This window comes from Syngnathoides biaculeatus, chromosome 4 (genome assembly GCF_019802595.1).
Source record: "Syngnathoides biaculeatus isolate LvHL_M chromosome 4, ASM1980259v1, whole genome shotgun sequence".
NCBI lineage: Eukaryota > Metazoa > Chordata > Actinopteri > Syngnathiformes > Syngnathidae > Syngnathoides > Syngnathoides biaculeatus.
This window is the reverse complement of record NC_084643.1, coordinates 13,324,480-13,350,054: the sequence shown is the minus strand read 5'-3', so window position 1 is coordinate 13,350,054 and position 25,575 is coordinate 13,324,480. Positions and strand designations below refer to the sequence as shown.

The window sequence follows — 25,575 nt, the reverse complement described above, 5'->3', positions numbered from 1 at the left end:
GAGGTCCGTTTTTTTTAAATCCCGGCCCGCCTGTGTGGGGTATGCATGTTTTCCCCGTGCCTGCGTGGGATTTCTCCGGGCATTCCGGTTTCAACCCACATGCCAAAAACATGCATTAATTGGACATTCTTCTTGCCCCTAGGTGTGATTATGAGTGTGACTGTTGGCTGTCTCTCACTGTGATTGACTGGCTGCCCAGTGACAGCTGGAATTGGCTCCAGCAGTCCCGCGACCCTTATAAGGATAAGCAGCTCAGAAAATTGATGGATTGATGGCTAGACAATTGTAATGTTAATTGTATAGGCAATCAGGTGGGCCAATTTAATCAATATGTTCCATCTTAACTAGGGCTCCAAAAGTTGAGCAATTCTTTCGATAACATCCAGTTTGTAACGATTTAAATACAAACGCTTTCCGCGTCAAGAGTACTTGAAATAATCAGCCAAGCTCTCTCCATTGCAAAACCTTATTTAACTCTACACTATTAAAAAAAAAACAAAAAAAAAACTATACAATTTACCCAATACAGTTGGGCTAACAATTGGCAGCCACTTTAATTGGGTGAATTTAAACTAGATTTGGGGAAAAGTATATTTTAATTCAATTGCGAGAAATTACATACAAAATGTGAACAAGGGTTAGCACACATTTCTAATTAAATCTCATCCACAGCACCTGAGTTAGGTAGAGTTGAGGGTTCTCTGTGTTCAGTTCCTCAACATACATGTTCTCTCAATCTATAGTTATTTCATGGAACCAAATTTGGGCATCGCCTGTGGAGTTTCAATGTTCTCCCCGTCTCTGCGTGGGTTTTCTCCCGGCACTGCAGTTTCTTCGCAGATCCCCAAAACATCCATTAATTAGACACTCTGAATTGCCCATAGGTGTAATTGCGAGTTGAACTCCTGTCTGTCTTCATGTGACCTGCGATTGGCTGGAAACCAGTTTAGGGTGTACCCCGCCTCCTGCCCGATGACAGCTGGGATTGGCTCCCGCACTCAGGCAACCCTAGTGAGGATAAGCGGCTCAGAAAATGGATGCATGGATGGAGTGGATGACACGCCAGCCATTTTGTGGGTCATTTGTGAGTCAGGTGATACATGTTGTAGTACGGTTACTTTGAGATGTTTTTTTTTTTCTTCCACGGGAACACTTCTTTCTGGTGTAAAATCGATAGTGAAGGTAAAATTTACCCAAATTTCTAGGGTAAGCTACTCTACCAATGGAAAATAATTATGTAGATTTTACATGATTTTCATGGATTGTATGTGCCACTCGCCAAAATATTTTTTTTAAAGTGGACAGGCGACTTTGTAAGTGAAATTTTTAACACTATTTAATGTCTGTGTAAATGTCACCAGTGGTGATTCTAGGCAAATTTTACTGGGTGGGCTGGGCTGGGACTAAAGGCTTTGTCAGTGAGGCACAGTTCTAAATTTACGGATGCACTCAAATTGTATAATTCGATCCACCCATCCATCCATTTTCTTTGCAACTTATCCTCACGAGGGTCTCTGCGAGTGCTGGACCCCATCCCAGCTGTCAACAGGCAGGAGGCGGGGTACACCCTGAACTGGTTTCCAGCCAATTGCAGGTCACAATGAGATAAACAGCCGCACTCACAATCACACCTCGGGGTATTTTAGAGTGTCCAATTAATGTTGCATATTTTTATAATGTGGGAGGAAACCAGAGGCACGGGGAAAACATGCAAACTCTACACAGGCGGGTCCAGGATTGAACCCGACACCTCAGAACTGTGAGGCCAATACTTTACCGGCTGATCCACCATGCTGCCCTTATTGTATAATTTGCTTCACTTAATTTATTTGTTTATTTATGGTATTCAATTGTATTTTATTGTATTCAGCACATCCTTTCACAATAATCTGAAGCCTGACCAGTGACAAAGACTAGAGTATTTCAAATCGCGTGATACTCCCGTTGAGGCTGCTGCACACCAAGCAGCGAAACCTGAGTGAACTGAAAGCATCGACCAATGTCACAGATTCCAGCCATCTTCAATGCACAAAAGTTTTCACTCACGCTAAAAATATATTTTCAGGGTTTAAACTAGTGAGAGATAGAACGGCCGGATTGCTGCCAAGCCATACAAATACAATAGGCCTATACAAAGCATCGAATATTGTTTTACAGGATTATTTAAAGACCCGAAAATAGATGGTAAGAAACGAAAGTCATGTCATCTTGACACATCGAAGAAAAAAAATCTTGTTAATAAGACAATGAATGAATGGACATTAAAAAAACGACAAAGTGTGTGAAATGAGGCTTCAAAATTGTCAAGAATTGAGACATTCTTTGGGTTTTCTGAGGCCATGGGCGTGTCACTTACTGCTCTCAAAATCCTGACTCCGGAACTTTCAGCTGTCAAATACACAGAGGCTACTTCCTTCTCTCAAAACTCCTAAAACCGAATTTATCACACGCTTTCACGGGCTGCAGAAAAGCTGCCTCTAAGTCGGCAGAATGATTCTGAACCGCGCATCTTGGACATATTTCCCTTTATTGAAATTCAGATGTACAACATGCGTGTCGACGAGGGGGGCGAGTGTGCCTCATATGCGGCCACGGCGTGTGATCGTTCCCCGTGGATACATTTTCCTAATCCTTTCGTCCTCGCTCCCGCAACAATTGCGAGGGTGGTTGCCATAACACTGCTTTGCCGGATTTATGGCGTCTTTTCTAACCGCGTTCCGACTGGGAATAATTCACAGGGTGGCGGCAAACAGCAAGACACATAGACCAAATAACATAATAAACATTACACTTTGGGAAGATGTATATTTTCGAGTTGTGGGCATAATTTGTTGGTCAATTGGACGTATTGAATATAATGAATGAGTTAAATGCCGTTCTGTCGCCATTGCCTTGGTGCGAAAAGTCGTGTGTGGTGGCCGACAAGGAATGTGTATTTTATTTTATTTAGATTTAATTTGTTTTAGAGTTGTGGCCATAGTTTGATAGCCAATTTCATGCCTTGAGTTTATCAACAATGAAGTTTCCACTACGCTGAATGGTCACTGAACGGAATAAGATTTGATCCCCCTGAAACACATAATGCAGGAAGAAACATTGTGAATATAATTGCCCGTAGGTGGGACTATGACTGTGAAGGGTTGTCTTTGTGTGCTTGTGCTTTGTGATTGCCTGGCGACCAGTTTAGGAGTTCCTGACTCTTGTCCAGTCAGCTGAGATAGGCGCCAACACGTACATGACCCTGGTGAGGACAAACGGTTTAGAAAATGGATGGATGCTTTTTGCATAAATACAATGGGTATGTACAGTATTCACACACTTTAAATTTTTCACTCTTTGTGAAATTGAAGCCACTTGCTAAAATCATTCAAGTCCAATTTTTTCATTCAATGTATACATCACACCACATAGTGATGGGGAAAATTGAATTGTTTAAATAGTTGCAGAATTGTAAAAAAAAAACAAATTTAAATATCATATAACCATAAGCCTTCAGACCCTTTGCTCAGTATTTAGTAGAAGCACGCTTTTGAGCTAATACAAGTGTCACAGAGTTGTTCTGAAGCCACACCTTAGTTATTTTTATCTGTATGCTGTCATTATATTCTTGGACTTCTTGCTGGTGAGAAGATGCCTGGGGAATGGAGGAAATGTATATCAGTCACGATTTTTAAGAATATAAGCATTGTGCAGAGCTATGGGAACTATAGAGGAATCAAGCTGAGGACCCACATAATGAAGTTATGGAAAGAGTAGTGGAGGCTAGGTTCAGGACAGCAGTATTTGTGAGCAACAGTATGTGTCATGCCAAGAAAGAATAACACAGATGCATTTTTTGCCTTGAGGATGTTAATGGAAAAGTACAGAAAAGGTATCTTTTTTGTGAATCTAGACAAAGAAAGAGTACCAACAGGGGAACTGTGGTACTGCATGCGGAGGTCTGGTGTGGAGGAGAAATGTGTTAGAATTGTATAGTGCAGCAGAGCAGTATATCATAGGTGTTAGTGTTTAGACTGATGAGGTTGGACTGGAATCCCCTTGGATCATAATGTTTACAGATGACATTGTGATTTGCAATGAAAGCAGGGAGTAGGTGCGGAACAGTTGGAAAGGCAAGCACGTGGAAGGAGAGGAGTGAAGATTAGCCAAAGTAAAACAGTATATACAGTACGTGCATGAATGAGTGGGATGGAGAATACAGCCCGATGGGGGCACAAGCTAGTGCAATCTGTAGGCCGGTCCCAAGCGCAGATAAATGTAGGGGGATTCATCATGAAAGGCATCCGGCAAAAAACTGTGCATTCATGCTTGCCTCTTCTACTCTACCTTCTCTCCCATTTTCTTCATTCATTAGCTTCTCAAAATACTCTTTCCATCTATGTAGCACACTAGTTGCACCAGTCAACATATTTCCATTGCTATCCTTAATCACCTTTACTTGCTGCACATCCTTCCCATCTCTGTCCCTCTGTCTGGTCAACATGTAGAGATCCTTTTCTCATTCTTTCGTATCCAACCTAGTCTACATGTCATATGCCTCTAGGTCAGCCTTTGTCATCTCTATCTTTGCCCTAAGACGCATCTCAATGTATTCCTTTCGCCTCTCCGTGTCCCACTTCTTCACTAATCTCTTTCCTTGGATGACTTCCTGTATTTTGGGGTTCCACCACCAAGTCTCCTTCTCCCCTTTCCTACCAGAAGGCATCCCAAGTACTCTCCTGCTTGACTCTCTGAGTACCTTGGCTGTATTATTCCAGTCTCCTCCTGTCCATCTCGAGCCTGTCTCGCCTCTTTCCGAAAGGCCACACAACATTCTTTCTTTCTCAAATTTTTCATTGATTCTGATTCTGAGCCTGATTCTCTGCTCTACCTTTGTCATCTTAATCTTCCTACCCACTACCAAAGTCATCCTACACACCACCATCCTATGCTGTCGAGCCACACACTCTCCCACCCCTATCTTAAAGTCGGTAACGTCCTTCAGATTACATTGTCTGCACAAAATATTATGCACCTGTGTGCTTCTACCTCTGCTTTTGCAGGTCACTCTATGTTCCTGTCTCCTATGGAAATCAGTGTTCACCACTGCCAATTCCATCCTTTTTGCAAAGTCCACCCCCATTGGCCCCTCAAAGTTTCTTTGTGGAATGCCATACTTACCCATCACTTCTTCATCTCCCCTGTTTCCTTCGCCAACATGTCCATTGAAATCTGCATCAATCACAACTCTCTCTCTGTCTGGAACGCTCAGGACAACTTCGTCTCGTTCCTTCCAGAATTTCTCTTTCAACTCGAGGTCACATCCTACCTGTGGGGCATAGCCGCTAATCACATTATAGTTAATACCCTCAATTTCAAGTTTCATCATCATCATCACATCATCTGATACTCTTTTCACCTCCAAGACATTCTTTGCCAGCTCTTCTTTTAAAACAACCCCTACTCAATTTCTCTTCCCATCTACTAATTTAAACCCTGCACCTAAACGTCTAGCCTTACTCCCTTTCCACTTGCTCTCTCGGCTGCACAATATATCAACCTTTCTCATAATCATCGTGTCAAGTAACTCCTGAACTTTTCCTGTCATAGTCCCAACATTCAAAGTTCCCACAAACAGCTGTATGGTCTGTGCATTCATCTTCTTCCTCTGCCGACTAAGTAGCTTTCCTCCTCTTTTTCATCTTCAACCTACATGATCAGTAGTTCTACCTACACCTTGCAGATTAAAATTTCCGGGGACGAGCATAGGAAGCCCGGGCCACGATCTAACCGTTATGGAATGATGACCGCTCATATATGTTTGGCAAACTTTTACGCCGGATACATTTCCTGACACAATCCTCTGCATTTTTTCGGGCTTGGGACCAGCCAAAGGTAGCACAATATTGTGCTGCCCAAGGGGCTGCAGATGGTAGATGGAATATGATGTTGATCAAATGAAACATTTGTATTTTTTTATTAAATATTTTTATGGTTTCACAGTCATAATGGCAAAAAATTTGTTTGGCGCCTCTGATTTTGAAGCTCCAAAAATCCATGTTGTTAGTAGGTGGGAGGACATTGGAATGCCTGGAGAAAACCAATGCAAGTACGCCGATAACATGCAAACTCCACACAAGCAGGACGAGGATTGAACCTGGGAGCTCAGAACTGTGAGGCCAACGCTGTCTAGCTGAGCCCCCATGCCGCCCAATAATAATAATAATAACAATAATAATAGTAATAATAATAATAATAAAACCCATCCATCCATTTTCTACTGCTTCTCCGGGTGGGGTCACGGGGAAATAGCTTCAGCAGGGATACCCAGACTTCCCTTTCTTTAGCCGCTTCTTCCAGCTCTTCTGGAGGATCCCGAGGCGTTCCCAGGCCAGCCGAGGGACATAGCCTCTCCAGCGTGTCCTGGGTCATGCCCGGGGTCTCTTTCCGGTGGGACAGGCCCGGAACACCTCACCAGGGCGGCGTCCTGTAGGCATCCGGATCAGATGCCAAAGCCACCGCATCTGGCTCCTCTCAATGCGGAGGAGCAGCAGCTCGACACTGAGCACCTTCTAAATCACCGACCTTCTCACTCTACCTACTACTACTACTCCTCCTACTACTACTCCTCCTCCTCCTCCTCCTCCTCCTACTACTACTACTACAACTACTAATAATAATAATAAAAATGGCAGCAAGTTGGATCCAAAACATGCAACATTAATTAGACATTTGGACAATTAATTGGACTCGAAGTGAAAAAGGTTACAAGTAGGTTCAGTAGGTCAAAACACCAACAAGATCCAGCATTCATGATATCCACACTCTTCAGGCTCTGCAATTGGGCAGTATGTTGAAAGTGGTGTGTTTAAAAAAAAATGGGAGTGTGGCATTCATTCACTGCGGCCATCAATTTTGTAAAAAAACAGGTGTGAATTAGGTTGTCCCAATTTGAGGATAAAACCTGGACCTGTTGAACATGCATTTCTCCTTGAAAGCCTAAGGAGAATGGGTTGTTCAATACATTGTTCAGAAGAATGGTGTACTTTGATTAAAAGTTTGATTGGAGAGAACAAACCTGATAAAGAGGTGCAAAAAAATGGGCTGTTTTGGTAAAATGATCTCAAATGGCTTAAAATGGAGAGCAAAACCAGAGAAAACACAGAAAACAGAAGAACACCATCAAAATGGATCACAGAATAACCAGAATGGCAACGGCTCTGTCAATGATCAGCTCCAGGATGATCAAAGACAGTCTGGAGTTACCTGTAAGTACTGTGACAGTGAGAAGATGTCTGTGTGAAGCTCATCTATTCACAAGAATCCCCTAAAAAGTCCCCCTGTTAAAAAAAAAAGGCATGTGCAAAAGAAGCGACAATTTGCCAAAAAACACATCAACTGGCTTAAAGAAAAATGGAGAAACATTTTTTAGGCTGATGAGAAGAAAATTGTTGTTTTTGGGTCCATATGACCTGAGGAGTCTGGAGGGTTCATACTGGGTCAGGAGGTCACTGAGGTATTTTGGTCCTTGACCATTCAGAGCTTACAGACCAGCATCAGAACTTTAAAGTCTTTCCTCTGATGGACAGGCAGTCAGTGGAATGACCTCAGAGCTAAACTGATGTGGTCCACTCTTTTGGTCTTAGTGCGGACTCAAGAAATAGAGATCTGAATTAACTGAAGTTGTTGAACGGAATTTTTAGGGACACCTGCAAAGATGCTGTTCGAACAATTCAGCCTACTAAAAATTATTGCATGGATTAAGTTTTTCCAGGTGCTGCTGAGACATCAAATTTTTTAACCTTGACATATTCTTAAGATGATGGTAGGATGACTTTGTGTTGCTTTAATGCAGGGGTCTCAAACTCAATTTACCTCAGGGCCGCTGGGGGCACCGTCCGGCTGAGGCTGGGCTGCAGCATCGGCCAATTTCAATTAGAAATTAAAAAAAAATTCAATGTTCTCAAACACCTTTTCTTTTTAGATAGAAGATAAACTAGGAAGCAGTACAGTGGACCAACCGGTTCGACCGTTGGCCTGACAATTTTGAGGTCCGGGATTCAAATCCCAGCCCCACCTGTGTGGAGTTTGCATGTTCTCCCCTTGCCTGTGTGGGTTTTCTCCGGGCATTCCGGTGTCCTCCCACATCCCCAAAAACATGCATTAATTAGGAACTCTAATTTGGCTTTCGGTATGATTGTGAGTGCGACTGTTGTCTGTCTGTGTGTGCCCTGCGATTGGCTGGCAACCAGTTTAGAGTGTGCCTCACATCTTGTGTGATGATACCGGGGATTGGCGGCAGCTCCACTGTGACCCTGGTAAGCGGGTCGGAAAATGAATGAATGAAAAAAGATAAAGAAATTTATTTCAACGGGTTGTGTAAAAACTACTAGTAAAATGCTACGTGGCAACATTGCTGTAATTTCTACTCAGAAAAATATTTCTCTGCTTGCACGTGCCCGAGATCCATATTGGTTGGCTTTGCACACAACACTGTAAAAGTTCCATTCATGTAAACTTGAGGACTCCACTAACATTAAACTTTCATATTAAGGTGGGGGTCACAAGATATCTCGCGGGCCACAAATGGCCCAAAGGCCGCCAGTTTGAGACCACTGCTTTAATGTGTTTTTCCAAATTTAGGTCTGGCTCCATCAATAAACCACAATTTCTGGCCTGGTTCGATGTTCTAAGGCATATAGATTGAAGCTCTGTGGTGACCTGTAATTGCTTCTATTGGGCTCCAAAAGTAATAACCTCAGATTTGTTTTTGTTTAGCTGGAGAAAGTTGGGGAACTTCCAGTCAATAAACTCATCAATGCATTGACAAAGAGCCTGTACAGGGCAACAGTCTCCTGGTGGCATTGTAATACATACTGTATCTGTGTGTCATCTGCATAGCTATGGTAACTCATTTTGTCTTTATAAACTGTGCAAGTGGCTGCATGTCGATGTTTCACAGAGGTCCCAGAATGGAACCTTGGGGAACTCCACCAGTCATTCTTGTCTGCTGAGAGGTAACATTACTGATTGACACAAAGTACTTCCTCCTCTCCATGTATGTTATGAACCATTTTAGCACAGTTCTAGAAAGTCCTCCCCAGTTCTCCAGTTGTTTGAGTAATATATTGTTCTAAATGAAGAAGACTGCATCTTACATGTCTGTGACAATTATAAGGAATCATTCCTATTAACTTGATGTCGCTTGTTCTTTGTTCTTATGAGTTTGTTTGTTCTTTGTTCTGCATGTCATCCCAATGTGTGAATGATAAGAGTGGAGTTTTTCTTAATAGATGTCATATTGAACTTTGAGATTTGCTTTCCTCCATCTGCGTTCAGCTATCCAACAGTCTCCATTTTTTGCCAGTGTAGAATTTTGCCATGGAGACTTCTTCCTTGTAGAGATAACCTTCATCTTAATGAGAGCAATTGTGTCCATAACATCAAAATTTTAGTATTGAAACTACTGACGAACTCATTGGTTGAACCCCTTGACAGGGCAGGTGTTATACAAAAAAGCAGATTAAAGATCTTTCTGTTGTTTTCAGTTTAACACAGTTGTGATTACTGCTGTTGAGACATTTGTGTGCACTGAAATTCTTCTCTCAAAGAAAATATCAGAATAATCAGATAGGCCCACATTGGACAAGGTAACCCTTTAAAATGCTCAGACCCTTCGAGATCAGTAAGTCTAGAATGTGCCTTGTTTAATGATGAGTCAGCTCAAAGTTGTCCAGAGTGTTACGCAGGTCTTTAGTCCCTTTGTCCTAAGGGTTGTCCACATGGATGTTAAAATCACCAACAAAAGTGCTACCTCTACTTATAAATGTCTCTAGTAACGAAAAATTCAGGTTGCGAAATGCCTCCTTGAAAAAATATTGTCTCTATTTACGAAGGAAATTCAGGATATGAAAGGAAAAAAATAATCACAGGATTCCCCAAATTCCATCGAATGTAAACCTTCCATATGTTTGTTTGTGTGATGCGATAGAGCTGCTGTCCTGCTATCGCTGTGGTATCTTCCTGGCATCCCATTGACTAGGAGAGATGTCATTCTTTACCCATGATCCTTTTTGATTCCTTTGGACACTCGACTATCACCAAATTATGCTAGTGCTGCAACAAGCTGTCACAAGTTAACGCACATTGATAAAATTAAAACAATTTTGTTTGTGTTTATTCATCTTTCTTCACCATGGGCCCTCAGAAACTTTAGTGGAATTAAGTTGTGTGTGCATAAGTTTGTACGTATGTTTCCTTCGACTGTCAAAGTTTTCCTCCTCCTCCGTCCCACACGATGCCTTTTGCTTGTCAGGCACTGTTCTCGTCAAATAGTTGCGCAACAATAAACGTAAATGAACAGAATTTCTTCACCCGAGTGTCCAAGACATGCGGTCATGACGAAGTTGATCATCTAACTGCGACCTAGGGTGTCGTGGTGCCGGGTTGACATGTAGACACCCTTATACCTGCACATGTTGTTCATTATGGACAAGCCGTGATGAGCACAGAGGTCCAGCAACAGAGCAGCACTCGAGTTCTGATCTGGGGGGTGGGGTGGGGGTGGAGAGTGGGGGGGGGGGTTATTCCTAATCACGCCCTCCCAAGTCTCACTGTCACCCTATGTGGGCATTGAAGTCCCCCAGCAGGGTAGGTACTCTGAACTGCTGTTTGGTGCATAGGCAGAAACAACAGTCAGGACCCATCCCCCTACCTGAAGGCGAAAGGACGCTACCCTCTCATCCACCGGGCTAAACCCCGACAAACAGGTGCGAGCTGGGGGACAATAACTATACCCACACCTGCTCGGCGTCTCTCACCGTGGGCAACTCCAAAGTGGAACAGAGTCCAACCCATCTCAAGAGGAGTGATGCCAACGCCCAAGCAGTGTGTAGTGGCGAGTCAGACTATATCTAGTCAGAACTTCTCGACCTCTAGAACCAATTCGGGCTCCTTCCCTGACAAAGAGATGATGTCCCTCGTGCTAGTTTCTGTAGCTGGGGATCGGCTCATCAAGGTCCCCACTCTTGGACACAACCCGACTCACATTGCACCCGACCCCTATGGCCCCTCTCACAGGTGGTGAGCCCATGTTACCCTTTCGGGCTGTGCCCGGCCGATCCCCATGGGTGCAGGCCCAGCCACCAGGCGCTTGCCTTAGAGTTCCACCTCGAGACCTGGCTCCAGAGGGGGCCCCTGGTGACTCGGGTCTTGGCAAGGCAGACCAAAATTACATTTTTGCACCCCGCATTCTAGTCACTCACCTAGGACCTTTTTGCCATGGGTGACCCTACCATGGACATGAAGCCAAAAGCAACCTAGCTCCGAGGATCATCGGGACACACAAACCCCTCCACCACAATTAGGTAAGGGCTCGAGGAGGGGTCCAAGTTGGTATATTTTCACAAATAAGGATTTTAATGAATGAAATCTGTTGGAAAAGTTGTCACGTAATTTGATGTCATGTAATTTGAGAGAAACAGTTGGTCATAACTTGCTTCACCAGAAATATATTTCATGTGGTAAAAATCTTGGGACATCTTCTGAGAGCCATAATGAGACAGTACCCAGAACTGTCCATCCCCATTTTAGTCACAATTTTCTCAAGATGTCATGAGCAAAACTGCTAAATTTGATACTGAAAGTTATAAAAGTAAGAGTACACAGGATTTAAAATGGTCTACATTCTGAATTCTTTTGTTTTGTCTTTGTGTAGATGCACATGTTTGTATATGTGGTAAACATACACCACAGAACTCAAATAATAGCATTTTTATGGAACTGTATGCTTGCATTGTTTATCAATATGTTCATGCCCTTGAGGCCACCTGAGGTTGAAATACATGTTGCAGTATGCTATCTGCTGTCGGAAAGATATGTGTTCCTTTCTCATGAACAGGCACTTCTTCAGTGTGGCAACTTTTGGAATGGACCAAAGATGGAGACTCAGCATCTGCTGATTCGATGTCAACCTCTTGTGCAGAAGATGCTTCATGCAACATCTATAATTAATGTAGAAAAGTAAGGTTCAAAGTTTATAAAATGAGAAAAAATCTATAGGTAAAGCACAGGTTTATTTCAATCAATTTCATGGTGCAAAAATTATTTTTGATAAGGAAAAAACGGTTCTCCTTGAGAGCACAATTCATTTCAATCAGCTCTTGCTTCGTACATTGGGGCACAAGCCAGTGCAATCTGTAGGCCATTCTCAAGCCGGGATAAATGCAGAGGATTGCATCAGGAAGGGCATCCAGCGAAAAACTGTGCCAAACAAATATGAGCGTTCATCGAAAGAATCCCATACTAGATCGGTCATGGCCCGGGTGAACAACGCCAGCCCCCGGCACCATTAACCTGCAGGGCGTCGGTGGAAATTCAGCGACTGTGGGTCGAAGACAAAGAAGAGGAGGAAACCGGATTTATTGGCAGAAGGAAAAGAAGAATCCACAGAGCCCACAACTGAGTGTAGGGACATTGCATGTTTGAACTATGACAGGACAAACTCGGGACTTGGTTGACATGATGATTAGGACAAAGGCTGATATATTGTGCATCCAAGAGAGCAGGTGGAAAGGTAATAAGACGAGAAGTTTAGGAAAAGGGTTTACATTATTTTAGCATGGAGTAGATGAGAAAAGAAATTGAGTAGGGGTTATTTTAATGGAAGACCTGGTTAACAATGTCGAGGCGGTGAAAAGAGTATCAGATCAAGTGATGAGGCTGAAATTTGAAATTGAGGGTGTTATGTATATTGTGATTAGCATCTATGCCCCACAGGTAGGATGTGACCTTGAGTCTTTGAGAAATTCTGGAAGGAACTAGATGAAGTAGTTCTGAAAATCCCAGACATCGAGAGAGTTGTGATTTATGCAGATTGTAATGGACATGTTGGTGAAGGAAACAGAGGCGATGAAGAAGTGATGGGTAAATACGGCATCCAGGAAAGGAACTTTGAAGGACAGATGGTGGTGGACTTTGCAAAAATGATGGAAATAGCTGCAGTGAACACTTTTCTCCACAAGAGGCAGCAACATAGAGTAACTTACAAAAGCAGAGGTAGACGTACGCAGGTGGATTATATTTCGTGCAGACGATGTAATTTGAAGAGGTTAATGAGTTTAAGGTAGTGGTAGGGAAGAGTGTAACTCGACAGCATAGGGTGGTGGCGTGCAGGAAGACTGTGGTGGTGGGTAGGAAGATTAAGACAAAGGTAGAGCAGAGAACCATGTGGTGGAAGCTGGGAAAGGAAGAATGTTGTGCGGCCTTTCGGAAAGAGGTGACACAGGCTCTTGATGGACAGGAAGAGGTCCGGGAAGACTGGACTACTACAGCCAAGGTCATACAAGGAAAGAGATTAGCAAAGAAGTGGGACACTGAGAGGACTGAGGAGAGGTGAAAGTAATCCAATGAGATGTGACCTAGCGCAAGGTAGAAGTGGCATATGATGACATGTACACCAGGTTGGACACGCAAGAAGGAGAAAGGGATCTCTACAGGATGGCCAGACGGAGGGATATAGATGGGAAGGATGTGCAGCAGGGTGATTAAGAATAGCGATGGAAATGTGTTGACTGGTGACAGTAATGTGCTAAATAGATGGAAAGAATACTTGATGAATGAGGAAAATGAGAGAGAAGGAAGTGTAGAAGAGGCAAGTGTGAAGGACCAGAATGTGACAATAATTAATAAGGGGGAAGTTAGAAAGGAACTACAAAGGATGAAAAATGGAAAGTCATTTGGTCCTGATGACATACCGGTAGAGGTATGGAAGCAATTTGGAGAGATGGCTGTGGAGTTTTTGACCAACTTATTCAACAAAATACTAGGGGGCGAAAAGTGTTCTCATTCCCATTTTTAAGAACAAAGGAGATGTTCAGAGCTGTGGGAATTATAGAGGAATAAAGTTGATGAGCCACACAATGAAGTGATGGGAAAGAGTAGTGGAGGCTAGACTCAGGACAGAAGTAAGTATCTGCGAGCAACAGTATGGTTTCATGCCTAGAAAGAGTACCACAGATGCATTATTTGCCTTGAGGATGCTCGTGGAAAAGTACAGAGAAGGTCAGAAGGAGCTACATTGTGTCTTTGTGGATCTAGAGAAAGCCTATGACAGAGTACCAAGAGAGGAACTGTGGTACTGCATGCGTAAGTCTGGTGTGGCAGAGAAATATGTTAGAATAGTACAGGACATGTATGATGGCAGCAGAACAATGGTGAGAAGTCGCTGTGGAGTTTTTGACCAACTTATCCAATAGAATACTAGCGGGCGAGAAGATGCCTGAAGAATGGAGGAAAAGTGTGTTAGTTCCCATTTTTAAAAACAAAGGCGATGTTCAGAGTTGTGGGAACTATAGAGGAATAAAGTTGATGGGGAAACAAATGAAGTTATGGGAAATAGTTAGTGGAGGCTAGACTCAGGACAGAAGTTAGTATCGGCGAGCAATAGTATGGTTTCACAAATGCATTATTTGCCTTGAGGATGCTCTTGGAAAAGTCCAGAGAAGGTCAGAAGGAGCTTCATTTTATCTTTTTGGATCTAGAGAAAGCCTATGACAGAGTATCAAGAGAGGAACTGTGGTACTGGATACGTAATTCTGGTGTGGCAGAAAAATATGTTAGAATAGTCGAGGACATGTATGATGGCAGCAGAACAATGGTGAGGTGTGCCATAGGTGTGACAGAAGAATTTAAGGTGGAGGTGGGACTGCCTCAGAGATCAGCTCTGAACCCCTTCCTGTTTGCTTTGGTAATGGATAGGCTAACAGATGAGGTTAGACTTGAATTCCCTTGGACCATGATGTTCGCAGATGATATTGTGATATGCAATGAAACCAGGGAGCAGGTGGAGGAACATGGAGGCATGCACTGGAAAGGAGATGAATGAAGATTAGCCGAAGTACAATAGAATATATGTGCGTGAATGAGAGGGGTGGACGGGAAAGAGTGAGGCTCCAGGGAGAAGAGATAGTGAGATTGGAGTTAAAATACTTGGGGTCAACATTCCAGATCAGTGGTGAGTGTGGTTAGGAAGTGAAGAACAGGTTCCAAGCAGGTTGGAACAGCTGGCGGAAGGTTTCTGGTGTGTTATGTGACAGAAGAGTCTCTGCTAGGACAAAGGGCAAAGTTTACAAAACAGTGGTGAGGCCGCCCATGATGTACGGATTAGAGACCGTGGCACTGAAGAAACAACAGGAAGCAGAACTGGAGGTGGCAGAAATGAAGATGTTGAGGTTCTCGCTCGCAGTGAGCAGGTTGGATAAAATTAGAAATGAGCTCATTTGTTGGATGTTTTGGAGATAAGATTCGAGAGAGCAGACTTCGATGGTTCGGACATGTTCAGAGGCGAGAGAGTCAGTATATTGGTGGAAGGGTGCTGAGGATGGAGCTGCCAGGCAAAAGAGCGAGAGGAAGACCAAAAAGAAGGTTTATGGATGTAGTGAGGGAAGACATGAGGGCAGTTGGGGTTAGAGAGGAAGATGCAGAAGATAGGCTAAGATGGAAAAAGATGACACGCTGTGGCGACCCCTAATGGGACAAGCCGAAAGGAAGAGAAGAAGAAGTGACCAGAATAATTCAAATTGCGACAAAACTGAACCACACACTTCTTCACCATTGTTATGGATTGATTTTAGCTTACAATTACTGAGAAATTATCGAAACAAACCGGTTTTTCATCGGCGTCAACAAGCAGTGCTGCGAGCAATAAAGCCATGACACAAACACAAGTCGCCTCATTATGATGTCAGAGGTATGCATCACGAAAGGGTGTGTGTGGCTTTAGTCAGGTACGGGAAACTAGATCAAAATTCGCAGACTTTAATTAATAAATAGTTATATTTTTTGGTAAAAGGATTGAACAAGATGTGCAATTTATGCTACAGTTGAACATATATTTTAATCTTGATAAGATAACTTGTGCTTGAAAAATGACGTTCCATCCACTTGACAAGATTGATAGTGCTGAATGGTCAGCACATGCAGATCTTTTCCTTCTTCTCCTTTCGACTTGTCGCGTTAGGGTTTGCCACAGCGTGTCATCTCTGATGACCGCATATTTGTTTGGCACAGTTTTATGCCGGATGCCCTTCTTAACGCAACCCATGTGTATTTTCGCCGGGGAGAGAAGCTTTCAGCTCCTGGTATTCCCAGGCTGTCTCCCATCCAAGTACTAACTAGGGCCAAACCTGCTTAGCGTTCTCACGGTAGCATGATCATAAGTCAGCACACGAGGATAAATGCAATTTATTCAGTGCCAACGACCTACTTCATCTTTCCTCTCCTCCTCTGACAGTGGTTCCGATCCACTGATGAAAACAGGTGGATTCAGCGATCTCACTGTTTAATACTCCAAATAGTCTAATTTTACAACCTCAGATTGTTGCTTGGAGAGATCGTTTGACCCTGTATGCAGAGCGATGTTTGTCAGAGTGGGATATTCACCTGAAATTTTAAGAATTCTCTCCTTCAAATCATTAACCATATCCCGATGAAAGCAGTGAACCTTTGTGTTCTTACCACACATCCCATTTACAGCACAGTCACCCACAATCAGTGTCTCAGGGCCAGCCTTCAGCGTTCCCTGTGGCCTTTTGCTTTTTACAAGGTTTTTAGTCGTTGACTTGCTGCTTTGGGGGATCCAGAATCCTTCGATAGTGGAGCAAATCCGTTCTGCAGTTTTAAACTTGGATCTTTTGGAAGTTTGTTGTTAACCTTCTTATTCAGTCCTGTTTCCTCCCATGTACGAGGTAGAAAATCTCCTCCACCACATAGGAAGTGAAGGAAAGTTGGTTTCACATGGTTCATCTCACTGTGAGTGGCCTGTGATACAACCTCCCCCTTCCAGAAGACATGAATATTTCAAATAGCATAGGTGACTGTGGATAACCTTGTCTGGTTCCTCTTTGTAATTTAAAAGTTTGTGAAATAATTTTGTTTGTGGTGATTGTCACTTTGGCAACTTGTATCAGACTTGAATATTTCAAATAGCATAGGTGACTGTGGATAACCTTGTCTGGTTCCTCTTTGTAATCTAAATGTTTGTGAAATAATTTTGTTTGTGGTGAATGTCACTTTGGCAACTTGTATCATGTTGCTATTCGATGTATGAATGCATCTCTATTTGGTATGAATTGCAAACAGAAAAGCAAAGTTAGCTTTATTAAATGCTTTCTCTGTGACAAGTGACATAACAATTGCATCTAGGTTGTTATGCTGCTTATTCAATTTAGGGAGAGCTCGGACACCCTGCAGAGGAAACTCATTTCAGCCGCATGTATCTGGAATCTTGTTCTTTCGGTCACGACCCACGGCTAGTGACCATAGCTGAGAATAGGAACGTAGATTGACTGGTACATTGAGAGCTTTGCCTTTCGACTGAGCTCAGTCTTTACCACAATGGACCGATACAAAATCTGCATCACTACAGATGCTGCGCTGATTGGCATGTTGATCTCCCGCTCCATTCTTCCCTCACTTGTGAGCAAGACCCCAAGATAATTGAACTCCTCCCTTTGGGCCAGGATATCACTCCCGCCCCGAAGAGGGCACACCACCCTTTTCCAATTGAGGGCCATGGTCTTAGATTTGGAGGTGCTGGTTCTCATCCCAGCCACTTCACACTCTGCTGCAAACTACTCCAATGAGCATTGGAGATCACGGTTTGATAAAGCCAACAGAACCACATCATCTGCAAAGAGCAGGGATGCCATGCTGAGGCCACCAAACAGGACGCCCTCTACGCCTTGGCTGCACATAGAAATTCTGTCCAAAAAAAGTTATAAACAAAATCGTCACAAAGGGCAGCCTTGGCGGAAACCAACTCTCACTGGAAACGAGTCCGACTTATTGCCGGCAATGCAGAACAAACTCTCACACCGGTTGTACGGGGATCGAACAGCCCGTATCAGGGGGGCTTGGTATCCTATATAGCGAGTCCTCGGTCTATGACTAAGATCCATTCGTACACTGGCAACTTAACTCGAATTTCAACTTGAGTCGGATTTCACCGTTAAAAGTACAAATTTACCATGACCAGTTTGGCTTCAGCATTCCTGTGACCCTCGTGATAATAAGCGACTCCAAAAATGGATGGGTGTTGATAATTCATATGAAAAAACTAAAAGATGTTTCACTAACCATTACTGTGAGGTGGATAGAGAACAATGAAGGGAGGCTGTGACGGTGAAGAATGAAGGCAGGTTGCGCTATTGCTAAGGAAGCATGTGCAAATAACCATTGCTAGTGGTAATCTCCCTCTCAGCCTTTCTGCTCTTTCAAAGTTAGAAAAATATGTTGTGCCTTTTCCCTGAATGAACATTAGATTGATATTAAAGGAAGACTCTCCCCAAAATTCATATGTACAATAAACCCTCCAATGTGAAGTAATATTATGACAAATATCTTGGACGTAAATTGAAGATAAAAATTGAAAATAAAGAACATATTTGAAATCCAAGCAAAATCTGGATATGTGCCAGGTTTCAGAGCCAAACGCAGAAGAAGCATCCTTGACTCCGCCCCTGACGTTGCCGGTGCTTAGCATTACAGACCATTCGTTCTAGCGAAGCCAAAATGCCAACTTTTTCTGCACCAAAACTGAGAAAACGTACCCAAATTTTTCCTTCTTTAACCTCCCGTGGGATCAACCTGACAGGATAAAGCTGTGGCTGTCACAGGCTCATTCATCAGCGGGGAAATTTACATGCATTTAATCATGACTGGTTATTAGGCACTAAGTTAGAGCCTCTCGTGCTGGTACAGTAAAGCAACAACATACGTTATGAGGTGCAGCTGTTCAATCCTGGACTTCCGTGTGTGTAGTTTGCATGTTCTCCCCGTGTCTGCGTGTGTGCAAACTTGCCTCCTGGCCGTTGACAGATGGGATAGGCTCCAGCACACCTTCAACCGTCGTGCGGCCAAGAAAATGGATGGATGGATATATATGTGTAACACTTCCCAGTTACTATCGACGGGGATCCGCGCGTGCAACAGCCCACCCCCCACAGCCGCTGCTGGTGGATCGCGAGAAGCTTGAATGGTCCCTACTTTCAATGAGAAAGAAGTTGATAAGTACTTTCTCCACTTTGAGAAAGTTGCCAAAAACCTCAAGTAGCCTAAAGAGTCATGGACTAGGCTATTGCAAACAGTCTTCAAGGGAAACACTCGGGATGCATATTTTGCTCTTTCTGTCGAGCAGAGTTCTGATTATGTTTTTGTCAAAAAGACCCTTCTGAAAGCCTATGAGTTAGTGCCCAAAGTGGACCGTCAGATATTTAGAAACACTCATAAAAGGGACAATGAGAGTGTTGTAGGGTTTTCTAGGGAAAAGGAAACTTTGTTTTAGAGGTGGTGTAGTTCATAGGGGATCTCAGATTTTGAGGGTTTGAAGCAGTTAGTTTTGATGGATGATTTTAAGCAGTGTACTCATTCGGATCTCTGGGCTTATTTGGATGAACAGAAAGTAAAAACCACACTCATGAATTCTCCGATGTTACAGGCACCAAACTTTGAGAAAGCATTTCAATTGCAAATTGATGCAAATGATGTAGGTGCAGGGGGTGTCTTGATGAAAGAGGATGACTTGGGTCTTGATCATCCAGTCTGTTACTTTTCCAAAAAGTTTGATAAACACCAAAGAAATTATTCTAGCATTGAATAAGAAACTCTGGGACTTTTGATAGCTTTGCAGCATTTTGAAGTGTACTTGGGTAATACAACATTTCTGATTGAAGTCTTTACTGATCACAATCCCTTGACTTTTTTCTTCACAAAATGAAGAACAAAAATCAGACTTATAAGGTGGAGTTTTAGTTTGCAAGGCGTACTGTTTTTTTCTATGTGCTAACGTGCTCAGTGTAGAATTAGCAGCCAACCAAACTCTGTTCAAGAGCCAGGAGATGAGCGTTCTGTAGCTGCTTTATTGAACAATTGAAGCAGAGTGAAACTGTAAACAGTGACAAGAAATATACAGCACGTCCATTCAGCCTGTACTGTACATCAATAAAATGTATCAAAATACCAACCTAAACTAACAGTGTTAACCAATTGAAAATCCTATAGACAGATATTACGATAGGTAGGTTAACATAAAAATCCACACTAATAGCTAAACAGCCAGCCTGACATCTGACATACAATGAACAAAGAGTAGCTAATTAGCTAGGCTATGCACAAAATCAAAGTGAACATATTTGCATTCCCATACAACACACCAACATGAACATCAAAGATTGGGCTTAGTGCATCACAACAAACTTACAGCCAATGCTTTCTGAAGGCTAGCATACACGAAAATGGACAATATGACGATGAACTTCATGTGCGTTCGGTTGCTGCTTGGTACACAAAGGAAGTTTGGATCTTCCCTGTAAATGTACTAGGAACCAATGAATGAGTGCTGCCACTCAGAAGTCAGAATTACACTAAAGCATTAAATTAACAAGGCTGTGTACAAATTTAACTGATTAACAGTAAAAATTATCATAAAATATGCAAAACAGAAGAATACTGCATGACATCTGGCAGGGCAGAACACTTCCCACCTGACATTGTGCAAATGTCACTCCTCTACTTGCATTGTCATTTTCTAATGATCCTTAGTTCTCATTGGGAAGAAGTAGGATGACCTCAGACACAGGTAGGAGGAATGTCTTGACAGTGTCCAGAGTGGTTATCCTGACCTCTATGTTCCCAACCTTACCATCACTGCTTGGGAAGATTGAGGTGACCAGTCCCATCGGCCACTCGTTACGAGGGAGCTGGTTATCCTTCAGAAGCATGATGTCTCCTCTCTGCAGGTTTCAATGTGCTATAAGCCATTGGCGCCTCGATTGAAGAGTGCTGAGATACTTTTCCCTACAGCGGGCCCAAAACTCATTAGCAAGCGCTTGCACTTGTTTCCACTGAGACTTGAAGAGATCTTTTTCTGTGAAGTCACGTGGTGGAGCTGTTAGACCTTGCTTTTGAGTGTGGAGGGTGGTTACCTGTGGTCTGGGTGTCTTCTTTAAGACAGAGGGCCAACCGAGCTGCTTTGTTCATCTTTGTAGGAGTCTTCTGCATGACTTCGAGAAAGACCTCATCCTCCAATGACATGGCACACATGTTGTCATTCTCTGTCTTTTTGAAAACAGTGTGATCAAGTTTGTCCTCAGCTGGTACATGGGAGTGTTTGGGCGTGTGAGGATAAACAGTAGACCCCCGCCGTCAATTATCCTCTCTTTCAAGGGAATGCGTTTGAGCACACGGGGAAAGATTCCAAGTTCTGACTCCCTGCCATAGCTTGCACTCTCTTTAACGTTGATGCAATTCTGGCAAGGAGTGAGATTTGACAACCGTCCGTTCTAAAGGATATTTGTCTTGTAGACCTTGACTCTTGTCGGACTTTGGGCATTGTCAATGCATACTTCTCCAATGATTACCCAGCGTAGATCTAGGCTCTGAGCAAAAGGTGTGTTGTTGGGGCCATTTACCGTTTGTCTCACCTTATGTACTCTAATCATGTCTCTTCCCAACAACGGTAAGATTTCAGCATCAGGATCTAACTTTGGGAGGTAAGATGCTACAGACTTTAAGTGGGTTTGCAGAAGGGCAACCTCTGGTGTTGCGATTTCTGACCTGTTGCTCATTATCTCATTACATTCAATGAGAGGTGGAAGGTCAAAACACTCACCACCACTGCTTCGATCGCGAATCCGACTGCTTTCCTTCCAGTCATCTCTTTGATGGCAGCACAGGTCCTCATTAGGGACTTCAGGACTTGCACTTCAGAACCACATGACAGTCTCTCACTCTGTGAGTTGCAGAAAAGCACTTGCAACACCTCTTGTGTTCTTGCAGGAATACTTTGCAGTCTGTCTGTGGCTTTGACCTGAAGACTCTACATTTTGTTAGAGGACGGGGCTTCTTGTGGATGGGACAGAACTTGTCAAGGTCACTCTCCCGCCTCTCTGCCTCTGCTCTGCAGGTAGACTTCTCCTCAGTTGGTGAAGAAACATCTGTCTTGTGGGCTGTTATTCTGGTCTTTCCGGGATCCTGTCTTAATGTAAACCTTTCGGTTGAACCACAACTACTGCTTGACAGAATGAAACTGGGATTGTTTCTCGTCTTGCCTGTAAGATCGAGGCCATGAATGGCATGAAGGAAAGAGGACTCCCATGCCATGAACTTTTCCGGTTGGTCATCATACTTGGTAATCCTAGTGGTTACTAGCTTTCTCCGGGCTACATATTTGGTGAAGTCAGCAATGTGGCTAGTCTCAGTCTGATACAGATGTTGTGAGCTCTGCTCAGGAGGATGGTCTGGATGAACTGAGTGTCTGACTGAGGAAGATGGTTACCTTTTGGGAAACTGCTTTTGGACTGATAGTCTTACCTGAGTTTGGGGAACAGGTGGATCTGTTGCTGCTGGGTGGTAGCTGTAATGTGTCTGTCCATATGTTGTAGGTGGAATAGCCTGATCATTATTTTGTGAATGGCTCCTCTCCGGGATGTCGAATTTCATTGGTGATGGCTGTCCCGTAACATTTATTGTGACACCAGCTGTAGTGCTGTGCAGGAAAGGGGAAGTGGAATGGGTGATTACCTGATTCTGTTTTTTCACATACTCCCCTGTTCTGTCTCTGACTGTGTGTGGTGACTCTGAGGATCTTGGTCATGAGGGATGAGAGCTATTAGCTGCAGCCTATAAAGATGTAGTCTACGCAAGAGCTGCACCAGCCTCCTTTTCGATCTCTAAGGCTTCGAGGCTGGCCTGCAGTATAGCCTTCTCCATGTCCAGTCTTGCTTTCTCTTTTTTGATTTGAAGTTCCTTCTTAACAAAAGCTACCTTAGCCAAAGCAGCCTCAGCTAAGGCTCTGGCTTTGGCAGCTGCACTGTTGGCAGACGACTTTGATGCTGATGACTGAGAGCTTTTCTCTTGCAGTAACATCTCCTCATCTTCATATCTCTTGGTGTCTGCTGTCATCAGTTTATCTTCATACATGATGAATTGCTGTGCCCACTGATTTGTGGCTTTTCAGTGTACTTTTCTTTCTATGTGTTAACGTTCTCAGTGTAGAACGCAGAATTAGCACCCAGTCAAACTCTGTTCAAGAGCCAGGAGATGAGCGCTCTATAGCTCCTTTATTGAACAATTGAAGCAGAGTGAAACTGTAAACAGTGACAAGAAATATACAGCACTTAGTGAGTTGTCCATTCAACCTGTGCTGTACATCAATACAATGTATTAAAATACCAACTTAAACTATCAGTGTTAACTAATGTAAAATCCTATCCACTTATGAACAGATATTACAATAGCAATACCTGAAACAACAAAACAATAACAAAAATCCACACAAATAGCGAAACAACTATTAAACTAAACTAAACTACTAAACTGCCTGACATCTGACATACAATGAACAAAGAGTACACAATTAGCTCGCCAATGCACGATATCAAAGTGAACATATTTGCATTCTCATACAACACACACCAATATAAACATCAAAGATTGGACCAGTGCATCACAACAAACTTACAAGCAACGCTTTCCGAAGGCTAGCATACATGAAATGATGGACAACACGACGATGAACTTCATGCGCATTTGGTTGCTGCTTGGTACGCAAAGGAAGTTTGGGTCTTCTCTGTAAATGTACTAGGCATGACTAAATGAGTGCTGCCACCCAGAGGTCATATATATGTACAATTCCACGAAAGCATTAAATTAACGAGGCTGTGTACTAATGTAACTGATTCACAGCGAAAATGATCATAAAATTTGCAAAACAGAAGAATAATCCATGACATCTTGCAGGGCAGAACAGAAGGATTCAATCTTTGGATCAAGCACATTAAAGATCAAGACAATGTTTGTGCTGATGCGCTTTCCAGAGTGTAAAAATGATGTCAGTGTTTGATACTTCATCTGTATAGCATTGTATTTTTCTGTTTCCGTTTCTGTATTTTCTGTTTCAACATGTTGAAGTGTTGCTGGGTTATATTGCAACAGGAAGTTTCTTTGTAACTTTCTTCTCCTTAAGGGGAGAGTGTTATCTGTGCCTATATTTTTATTTTAGTTACCATAATTTCTTGAGTGTAATGCGTCCTGAAGTACAATGTGCACCCCCAAAGTTGACCTAAAAAAAGCAGGAAAACTCTTCTGCCAATATACAATGCCCACCACCAATTTGCTGTTACCCATATTGTCAAAATATTGGGAATTTTCTGTATTTATATTTTGTTAGGTTTGTACTTGTATTGTTTTTCAAAAATATGTACAACAATCATTAATAATAATAATTGTCCATGTGCTGATGTAGTGGGAGTATAATCTCAGGACAGGCCAGAGGACACACTTGTCCTGGTCCAGGTAATTGTCAGAACAGAATCCCTCAACCAACTAAAATAAATGCTGAATGATGGTATAACATTTTATTAATAGTGTTGATAATACAGTCTTAAACTATTTAACACTGTTTAACTTAAATATTTTTTTGCATTAAATATTTGTGCATGAAACGTTTTTTCATCGTGGAGTTTATCCACTACAATACACACCTTTGGCCAAGACTTCAAAAGAAGTGTCTTACTCATCTCCAATCCGAAAAATATCCATCGTAGCTACCTTTGGTGCATCACTGTCGGACTCATCATTGATGACTTGGTCCAGTTCGGATCCCTCCTGCATTGCATCATGAACATCACATCTTGCTCCCACTGCATGTCATCTTGTGTGCCAGCCATGGCGTTTGTGAGGAAACATTTTTTTTAATTCCAAGAGTTTTGGATCTGCACCGCAGCCTCTCACCCTTCATTCAGCTCCAATCTGAGGCAGCTTTCACTATGTTGTCAGGTGGCTATGAAAACAACGTGAGCTCAAACTAAATACAAACCAGCAAAATGGGTACATTTTAAAAAAGCGAGCATTTCATCTCCCGTTTGTGCCCATGAAACTCGTACTACATAGTTTGATCTCACGTTGTTTTGATACCCACCTGAAGCCATTGAGCGATCGTTGTTTCAGACTGCCGCGCTACTTCCGGGTTGGCGGCGTCACCGGCCGGAGTGTGGACACATTTCTCTTAAAAGGAGCTGCACAACTAGCCGTTGTGGTCAACATTTTTTGTCTTAGTTTAGGATTAAACAAAAATCTCGGTCAGTCGTTTCTGATCTTTGATGCAGTAGCAACAAACATGCTACGCCAATTATCATAAAATGCAAGCTCCCCGAGGATGTCAGAGAGCTCAGGTTGGGGGCGCACATTACTATAATAAATATAAATATATAACATAAGACATCGAATATCATATCAAAATATATTTGTATACTTTTTTTATCACCTCATGTATCCACATACAACAAACAACGTGATTGTATTTTTTATTTTTCATCCATACCTAATTATAATGCGCTATATTAACTTTTTGAACATGTTTTGGGAAAAATTTGTGCATTATTTTTTATTTCTTACATACTTTATTACTTATGTACTTTATAAAGTTATGACACAGATCTTTTGTTTACGTTCTGAGAGAAGGGGACTCGATTACGACGTCAAAAGTGGATTTCTGGAACATTTGAGAAGTGCCTATTTAAGGATCAGGATGGCTTTCGA

The 25,575-nt window shown here is 42.7% G+C and overlaps 3 long non-coding RNA genes across 4 annotated transcripts in view; 1 reads left to right on the top strand and 2 right to left on the bottom strand.

The window, feature by feature from the left end:
- The first annotated feature begins 1,077 nt into the window (after positions 1–1,077).
- LOC133499569 (uncharacterized) overlaps positions 1,078–25,575 on the top strand; it is a 33,445-nt gene continuing 8,947 nt past the window's right edge. Inside the window, exons 1-2 of the long non-coding RNA XR_009794695.1 lie at positions 1,078–1,206; positions 1,299–1,313. This is a non-coding gene — a long non-coding RNA (uncharacterized LOC133499569). The remainder of the gene's footprint in view (positions 1,207–1,298; positions 1,314–25,575) is intronic.
- LOC133499568 (uncharacterized) lies at positions 2,564–25,008 on the bottom strand. Of its 2 annotated transcripts, XR_009794694.1 has the most exons (4): positions 24,956–25,008; positions 24,586–24,817; positions 3,572–3,634; positions 2,564–3,241 (listed from the first exon to the last, which is right to left on the bottom strand). It is a non-coding gene; the product is annotated as an uncharacterized LOC133499568 (long non-coding RNA). The 2 variants fall into 2 exon arrangements; XR_009794693.1 differs by having other exon boundaries at positions 24,586–24,997.
- LOC133499918 (uncharacterized) lies at positions 19,882–23,617 on the bottom strand. The gene is made up of 2 exons (XR_009794778.1): positions 23,498–23,617; positions 19,882–23,123 (listed from the first exon to the last, which is right to left on the bottom strand). It is a non-coding gene; the product is annotated as an uncharacterized LOC133499918 (long non-coding RNA).